This window comes from Hibiscus syriacus, unplaced genomic scaffold (genome assembly GCF_006381635.1).
Source record: "Hibiscus syriacus cultivar Baekdansim isolate YM2019G1 unplaced genomic scaffold, ASM638163v2 tig00110683_pilon, whole genome shotgun sequence".
Taxonomy (NCBI): domain Eukaryota; kingdom Viridiplantae; phylum Streptophyta; class Magnoliopsida; order Malvales; family Malvaceae; genus Hibiscus; species Hibiscus syriacus.
Window position 1 is genome coordinate 630867 of NW_024062823.1, and position 8311 is coordinate 639177.

Here is an 8311-nt window from a genome sequence, read left to right on the forward strand (position 1 = left end):
CAAAAAAAGAACCGGAAAAAATTGGTTATCTTTTTCATCTTTGCCCTATTCTTGTTAACACAAGAATGTGCAAAGAGGGGCAGCTGTAGACACCCGTTTTTGTCTAAGTAGAAAAAATATTATTATTATTATTATTATTATTAATAATATTAATATAACAATTATATTTTGCAGGGCCAGAGCCCAATACAAAGGCCCCAAGACCCAACCAACCAAAAAGCCAACAAATGAAGCCCAACAACCACTACAAGACCCTAATACAATCCAATAGAGATCATGAACTAAATGTTGATCCGAACTGAAACCCGAACAGACCTAATCACTCAGTAGATCTAACCTGACCCATTTAGGGTCTAAAACCCTAAACCTAACTATTATCGCTGCCAATTTCTGATGCTGCTCCACTGTCACCACTGCCTGTAACCAAATCAACCCATCCATCAAACAGTGATAGAAATCACTTATCGTATCCATCAACACAAGCCATGGAAGATTAAATAGAGAAAATGAGGGGGTCCTCGGTTTAAAAAAAAAGATCAGAGGGTCTCAATTTTTTTTGGTTTTTGAGTGGTTGACAGGGAACCCGAAAATGTAAAAAAGAGGCCTTTGGATTCGAAAAAATCCTATTTGTAACAGGATTTTCCCCCATTTTTTTGATCAATGAAGAAATATGCAAACAATTTTCTCGTTTATTTTTTCTTTCAAATTAATACCTAGCTCTCTATATATATATATTCGAAACCAATCAGAATAAAAAGGCAGAAAATTAATGAAAAAGAAAATGTGAGTTCTTACCAGTCGACCGAGCCCATCTCCAGTGTTCGGAGAGTCATCTCGCAAATCTGAACGATGAAGATGTTGAGGAGATGATGTAGAACAACAATCTAAATATCGACCCGATCCAAAGGCAAACGGCGACAATCGAAGTCCTAGAAAATCGAATGGTTTTCGGCCTTTTTTCGACAAACAGTGTTGATTCTTACAAAACCGACCCCAGATCCGAGACGGGGAGGCCGAGACAAACCTCCAGATGTAATTTGGTAACCATTGGCCACCGAAGACGGTGACGGTGGCCGACCTGACAGCCGGCGAAGGTACCGCACTGGCTGCTCACCAATTTTCTAGAGAGAGGGGAGTCCCTCTCTCTCTAAAATCTAATTAAAATGAAAAATGGAAAAAAAGAAAAATGTTGATATTTATAGAAAAGTTTTGGGGTAAATCACGCATTTGTCCCCCCTAGGTTTGGCGCATTTTTACATAATGGTCATGTATAGGGAATGTTTTCATAATTTTCTCATTTATATTTATGCCTTTAAATATTTGGTTTAATTTCAGTTTAATCTCTTTAATTTTAGCGTGTTTTTTGCATGTTAGTCATTTGTAGGGACCTTTTTGTAATTTACCCATTTTATGCATGTTATATATTTGGTTTAATTTATGTTTGGTCCCTTTACTTTTAGCCGTATTTTACATTTAGTCCCTGAATCTCTGTGTTTTATTTTTTTTATTTTTGGTACTTTATTTTATGTTATTTCATTTTAGTCACTATTTTCCATATTATTGTATTAGGGTTTAACTGTTATTTTACCCTTCCATGTTTCTGATTTAGTGTATTTTAGTCCTTAGACATTATTTATTGGTGATTTATGTTTCTAGTATCTCTATTTGTTTAAAATGACCGTTGGGGCTCTGGCTTGTTAATATTTGATTTTATCCTTTAAATTTTCTATTAGTACCATTTTGCTCCCCAAAATTATAGAATATGGTTATTTCTTTTGTTGTTTGTAATTGGATATGTACTGTTTTTTTATGATTAAATCCTATATATATATATTACATATTTTGTAACTATATATAAATGGAAAGTTTCATTGTGAGGGAAATCTACGAAGACATCTCCCAACTACAAGGGAAGGTGTCTTGTCAAGGATTTTATCTCATAAATGTTTGTTTATATTCGACAATTTTCTTTGTTTCGCGTTTATTTATTTCGAGTATTTTTCACCGCTTTTCACTTTTATTTTGTTTTGTTTTATTTTGTTTTATCTTTTCAAAAAATTACGAATTAACATCGTTTGTGGGGGGAATCTATGGGAAAGTCTTCTAACTGCAAAGTAATTTAAATATATTTTCGAGTTCGTAATTCTCAATATTTAAACAATATATAATCGTTTAGGTACCAAAATTTGGGCATTGTGGGGGTGTTAACCCTTCCCCGCATGTAACCGACTCCCGAACTCTTAAAATGAATCTTTGGTAAAACGCAGACGTTTAAGGTTTCCAACCTACCTAACTTAATGGTAGGTGGCGATTCAAAAATCAAAATGTTTTCAAACCTAAAATTCATCGCTCTAACGGGTCCCATGGGGAAACGTTATGACAATTAGTGTTGATCTTCTAACAAAAGAGGGAAAAAAGGTAATGTTGGAATCTTTATTTCCCATATAATATGCAGACATTTTCATTTTCACACCTCAATTTATGAAGATTCAAAAGTTCCTATTTTAAGATTTAAATTTAAATTTTATTGAATCTTAATTTTCAAAGATAATTATATAAATAAACTTAAAATATAAACTTCTTATTAACTGGCCTTTAAATAATATGGAATTTGTTATTATGATACGATGGGCAACCTAAAGGATCCATTAAATCATTAAGATAGTTTGATAGAAGGGACAGACTGCTAATAGGAAAGCATATGTTGGTAACGCCAGTCGATCATATTATTATGCATAATATCATTTAATTTAACATTTGCCTACCCTCTAAAAGGGACATTTCATTGCATGTAGTACGTTGACAGGGCAACTAAATGATTGTTGAAAGACCTGTTCAACAACCCTAAATATAAAATTCCTATTCTAATTATTCATAAAAAAATTAACATCACGTATGTTTATTTATTTATTTTAACCTTTGCATTGTCTTTATTACTTCCTTTCATATGCTCAAATTAAATATAGCCTAAAGATACACGAATCTATTTACATCAGTGGTTAAAATAATTGTTGTTATTTTTAGAGGTCACGGGTTCTAACACCAAGAACTGCAGCAGGGTGATTGAGCTTTCGTTATCAAATTATTGAGAGTATTTAGAATAAATATTACGTAAAATATAGCCTAAAGATGATGACTAAATGATTATTCCCTTTTAGCGTAAAGTCGGAGCAATCTCAATCAATGTAGTTACATTAGAAAATGAATAATGAAATTAAAAATATATATTTGTAATGAAAAAGAAAGGTACAAGTTTATTCTAAAGGAATGAATAGGTATTTATGCTTCGTTTATTACTAGTAAGGTGTTTATTATTCAATTTTAATGGAATTAACTGATCGAATCAAAATTTATTTCAGTTAATTGATCGGATAATTAGATGTTAGACCGATTAACGATTAATAAATTTTACAAAGTTCATTTATCAACTAATTTGATTAAAAATTGATTAATTACTCATATTAATCAAAAATATTAAATATTAAATATTAAATATGTTATATATATTACATATTTTTTTAAGCAAAAATATGTTAAGAACCAAGACTCAACTATTTTTTAATCACACTAGACTCATAAAGTCTTCAAGATTCAATCAAATTTTAACTCAGATGAAAAAACACACACACTATTAAACTTAAATTATCCTAACTAAAAAACTTACAAAAAAATGGTTTAATCCAAAACCCAACTGAAATAGATAAACTTCATTCGGTTTGATTAATGATTAAATAAAAAATTTATTAATTTAATTTTGATTAATTCAATTCGATCGGTGACCATATTAACCACTTAAGCATCCCCTAATTATTAACGATAATACGTATAAATTTTTATTTACTATCTACTAAAATAATAATTTATACATGATTGTTAAAATTATATTTGATAATAACAAACCCAAAAGTATAAGGATGAAACTGGTTGAGAACTTAAGATTATAAGTAGTAACTTAGAGGAAACCACCTCTTATAATTTATTTACTAATAAATTAAGTTATTTACGTTTGTTTATTTATTACGTTAAAATTATTTAGAAAAGGTTAAAATTTTAATTCAATGAAAGAATGCAAATCGATGTTTCCTATGTGTCTCGGCGGAATAATAGAGTAACGGATGGGATGGCCAAATTGGTTATTGTTGGAAATTTTGGATTTACCTTTTGGATCTTCCTTCGGTGAAAGTGAGTGTGATTTACTGCATTATGAAGAATTTGGCTCGGTGGGTTGACTTGTGTGTTTTTCCCGTCCCCTTTGTGTTTTGGTGTTGAATTTCTGCTCTATGTAATCTGTGTGTATTCTTTTTTTCATTTAGGTTGCGGAAGTTTTTAATGAGACACGTAAGATACTTTCCGTGTATGATTTCCTTTTTAATCTACCCACTTTATCAAGAAAAATTAGGACGGTTTGGAAGGTAAATCTTTCACCTCCGTTGGATCTTTTTGTCTCAAAAGGGAAGAAAACTCATGACACAAGGAAACGACATATGGAGCTTTTTAAATGGTCCCACTTCTTTTTAATATTACTCCAAATTTTGTCATACTAGTTAGTTCATTAAGCTCTCCAACCCTTCAAAATCCTTTTAATTTTCTAATCATCAATAATTCAATATTTTAAAGTTGAATGATTATTATAATCATATTTGCATATGCGTATAAATATAGATATTGTGTTTGCAGTGAGGTAGGGAGGACATGGGGGAGTTGGGACTTGGTCTTCAAAAGATGATGAAGGCAACACCTTCAAAAGCTTTGCTCAAGATCAACCTGGTTTTTATTGCCTTTTTTCTGCTTATCTATGGAGCTCTTCTTCTGCGACCAAATTCTTCTCTCTATTTCCAGAATGCAGCGTCGGCTGTTCGATGCTCATTTCTTGAGTGTCATCACAAGGTAAGGTAAGCTGAGTTATATTTATTCATCATATAATCAAGGATGTTTGTTTTTCTTTAATTTTGATGCAATTTGGTTATGTAGCTGGAGAAAGGGATGAAAATGGTGGCAGTTCTGGAGCCCAAGAGAAATTTAAACATATTAGATGTGCCGAGATTTGTTGATGAATTTGGTGGTGGATTGAAGATTGGGATGGTTAACTTTGAAGCTGAGGACTTTAGTGAGTGGAAAAAACACGGGGAAACGATTCCGATCAGTTTCGAGAGTCTCGGAGCTTTTCAAATGGCAAGGTCTGTTCCCTGAATGGATTGATGAAGAAGAAGAAAGTGAGGTGCCGAAATGCCCCGAGATACCGATGCCGGAATTCGATAAGTACCCGAACTTGGACTTGATGGTGGTGAAGCTACCGTGCAAGTATCCCATGGATGGCTGGGCTAGGGAGGTTTTCAGGCTTCAAGTTCATCTCATAGCAGCAAACTTGGCGGCCAAGAAAGGGAAAAGGGGTTGGAATTGGAGGACCAAAGTGGTATTTTTGAGCAAATGCAGGCCCATGCTGGAGATCTTTAGGTGCAATGATTTGGTGAAACAGGAAGGGGAGTGGTGGTACTATGAACCAGAAGTCGCAAAATTAGAACAAAAAGTTGCATTTCCTATTGGTTCCTGCAAGCTAGCGTTGCCATTATGGGGCCGAGGTAAGATCCTTTGCTTTCAAAATTCTACACCATTTCTGCTAAAAAAATTATACATACTGAGGTTTATGCAACCAGTTGACTTGAACAACAAAAGTTGGCAGAGGAAAATGAAAGGATGAAGAAAATAGTATTGAAATAATTGAGTAGGAATTAACCAACTAATAGTATGGAAATAATTGAGAGTAGGAATTAACATACGGATTAGTTGGATCATTGATATTGATGTTAATATAATTAGCAACTTCCAATTACCAATTCTAAATTTGACCTTACTTGCTCACAAAGTCCAAAACAAGTAGTAGTTATCATATATATATTGAATAACTTGAGATAATTATAAGATCGTATATGTTCAAAGCTTCTTTAATTGATTGATAATTCATACGTACATGCAAACGTAAGGACTTGAATCAGGGTTATCATTATGTGATTTCACCTGTTAAATTTTCAAATATTAATTATTTACATATGCTTTTTGAGTGTTTTTAACTAGCTGTTTGTATGGTTCAATAACAAGAAGAAAATGAATATAAAATTTCAGGAAATGACGAAGTGTTTGATATCGCCAAGATCAAACATGCAACAGGGAACACAAAACGTGAAGCCTATGCCACAGTGCTACATTCAACGGAAACATACGTTTGTGGCGCGATAACCCTCGCCCAAAGTCTCCTAAAAACCGGCACCAAACGCGACCTCATCCTTCTCCTCGATGACTCCGTCTCAAAACCGAGGCGCGACGCTCTCAAGGCAGCCGGATGGAAGCTCTGGTTCATAAAGAGAATTCGAAACCCTCGAGCCGAAAAACACACATACAACGAATACAACTACAGCAAGTTCAGGCTGTGGCAGCTTACAGATTACCAAAAGGTCATATTCATCGATGCAGACATCATGGTGTTACGAAACCTTGACCACCTTTTCAGTTTCCCTCAAATGACAGCAACGGGCAACGACGTTTGGATATTCAATTCGGGCATTATGGTGATCGAGCCATCGAACTGCACGTTCAAGCTCTTAATGAACAAACGTGAAGAGATCTTCTCGTACAATGGAGGGGACCAAGGTTTTCTGAACGAAGTGTTCGTATGGTGGCATCGTATGCCGAGGAGAGTGAATTTCCTAAAGAATTTTTGGTCTAATGACTCAAAAGAAAGGGGTTTAAAGGACCAGCTATTTGCAGCTGATCCACCGAAGCTTTACTCCATACATTACTTGGGGTTGAAGCCTTGGCGTTGTTACAGGGACTATGATTGTAACTGGAACAAAAAGGATCATCATGTTTATGCAAGCGATGCAGCTCACAAGAGATGGTGGAACTTCTATGACGCCATGGATGAAAAATTGCAGAACTTTTGTGGGTTAACCAAGCGAAGAAAGATTGAGTTGGATTGGGATAGAAAGAAGGCCAAAGATGCAGGGTTGAAAGATAAGCATTGGAAGATTAAAATTACAGATCCAAGACGAAAGAGTTTGATCAATTAGAATCTGTGATGTTTTTTTTTTTGGTTAGTTTTTGTTAATTTTCTTCTGTAGAACGCAGTACAGATGATCCCGTTTTCCTTGTAATTTACGTACTGATGATAGTTATACAATACTATTTGTGCATTATATGCAGCAAAAGAATTATCGTTTGATCCTTTTTTTTATTGCAGATCAATTCTTGATTTTGGCACAAATAAGGTAATATTTTCTTTTTGATACAACAGTGTAACGCCATTTCTTATATATATATATTCTCACCTCTTCAAGATATGATATTTTCTCTCAAATTATCGTCATATGATTGTACACTCTATCTTCCCTAATAACTGAAGTGCTTGACATAAAGTCAGACCATTAAAAAATTACTATGATATCACTTGTCTATTTTTAAATATATGTATGATAAGATTTACAATGCGATTATTCACAAATTTCGTGACTTCCTTTTTTATTTTATTGTATGATTCGTATCTTCACCTCTCTAAAACATGATAATAACATATTGTCATACCAAATTTGAAAATCCAGTCTGATGGACTCAAATATAAATATAATTTTATTCCGTTTAGTTATTAAAAAATCAATAACTCTAAACTAAATTGACTAACTTTAAAATAAATTAATGGAATTTAAAATGATTAGTGGGACTATTTTGACGTGCAAATTTCAGCCTTTAGCCAAGGACTTCAAATTCAATAACCGTTGGCTGCATAAATATAATAATAAACGATTCCAATTAGGTTCTTGTCTCTAGCTAACTTCTCTGGTTTGATTTAATCTCTTTGATTGCTAGTCTCAACCACCAGAAGATTTCCTGCTGTATTACAAGTGTGCGGAACGAATTAGAGATGATGATGATTAATCGAAGAAAATGTGACATAAACCATCACAAAAAAAAAACTGATATATATATATATATATATATATATATATATATATATATATAGGCTTTCTTTCTCTTATTAGTAAAGGGGACGCGCGGGACGTTCGCAAAGTCCGTACATTCCGTACACCACAAGACTGGTCGTTCTTGGGCGCATTGGATCCCGCCCCTAATCATAAGGGATAGGGGGAATGCGGCCGGGCCTATCATATCAAAAGGGTTATAGAAAGAGAACCCGGGCACCTATTTAATTCGACGTTCCGGGGCGCCCGATTCGACCAACAATTGGATAAAAAGAAGGAGAGCTGATCTGCTTTGATCAAGAAAAAAACCCAGTCAGCCACCAACGGTGCAGGTCAAGTGA

The 8311-nt window shown here is 33.9% G+C and overlaps 1 pseudogene; it reads left to right on the forward strand.

Annotated features, from left to right (window-relative positions):
* The first annotated feature begins 4673 nt into the window (after window positions 1–4673).
* On the forward strand, window positions 4674–7219 carry LOC120138333 (annotated as a pseudogene).
* Window positions 7220–8311: the final 1092 nt, after the last annotated feature.